The sequence below is a fragment of the Palaemon carinicauda genome, unplaced genomic scaffold (genome assembly GCF_036898095.1).
Source record: "Palaemon carinicauda isolate YSFRI2023 unplaced genomic scaffold, ASM3689809v2 scaffold1113, whole genome shotgun sequence".
Lineage (NCBI taxonomy): Eukaryota > Metazoa > Arthropoda > Malacostraca > Decapoda > Palaemonidae > Palaemon > Palaemon carinicauda.
In genome coordinates, this window is record NW_027168609.1 from 41647 (window position 1) to 42500 (window position 854).

General features: G+C 32.1%; 1 long non-coding RNA gene across 1 annotated transcript in view; it reads right to left on the bottom strand.

Annotated features, from left to right (window-relative positions):
• Positions 1 to 419: 419 nt before the first annotated feature.
• The window catches only part of LOC137635300 (uncharacterized), a 1103-nt gene continuing 668 nt past the window's right edge, over positions 420 to 854 (bottom strand). Inside the window, exons 2-3 of the long non-coding RNA XR_011042633.1 lie at positions 614 to 693; positions 420 to 468 (exon numbers count right to left, since the gene is read on the bottom strand). This is a non-coding gene — a long non-coding RNA (uncharacterized lncRNA). The remainder of the gene's footprint in view (positions 469 to 613; positions 694 to 854) is intronic.

Consider the following 854-nt stretch of genomic DNA (forward strand, 5'->3'; position numbering starts at 1 on the left):
CGACTCATAACAAGAAGCCTAATGTCTGTCATGATTATAGAAAAATTTAATTCTAAACGTCAATGCAGCCTAACAAAAGAAAAAATTTAAGATAATTATAGTATTCGGTACACTGATAAAAAATAACAACAATAATCCAAATAAAAACCACCACTCCTACAATGCTACCCAAGTGCCACCAGTATTGAGACAGCCTTCAGAGCCCCAAGTTGGGCGCCATTTCAAAAAACTTAAACAGAGTGTAAATTTATAACAAGAGCAGCGAGAGCAGAGTAACAATAACTTTAATGTCAATATTGGATAAAGAAACTTTAAAATTAAAAATATTAGATTCTTTACTTATATTGAATAAATATTAAATATGGCAAAGCAATAGAACTCTGATGGCTGAAGTGGAATCCTCAATCACTAGTGACTACCTGTGGTAGAACCCACTCAACTCTTGCCTGTTTTTGAAAACTATGGATTCTGCAAACCACGAAAAAATTTCCATCAAAAACCTAATGTAAAATTCATCTAAATTCCCTTTATAAACAATAATGAATAATATACAATATATCAACATCAAGTACAAATATACCAATACAACATTACATACAACTGAACTAGGTACCTAATAAATTTGCCAAGACCAGGAAGATAACTGAAGCCGATGATACTAGGCTACCTTCCAGCAAGCACAAGTAACCTAACCTAGTAACAAATGAAAAAATTAGGCTCACTAAAATCCTAAGTTAAGTAATATTAAATTACATATGAAAACACAAACTCAGGAAAATAGAATCTGACACGGTATATCGATTTAAGCAAATCTGAACACCCACTAGGCTATTCTATGCACAAAACAATGATTT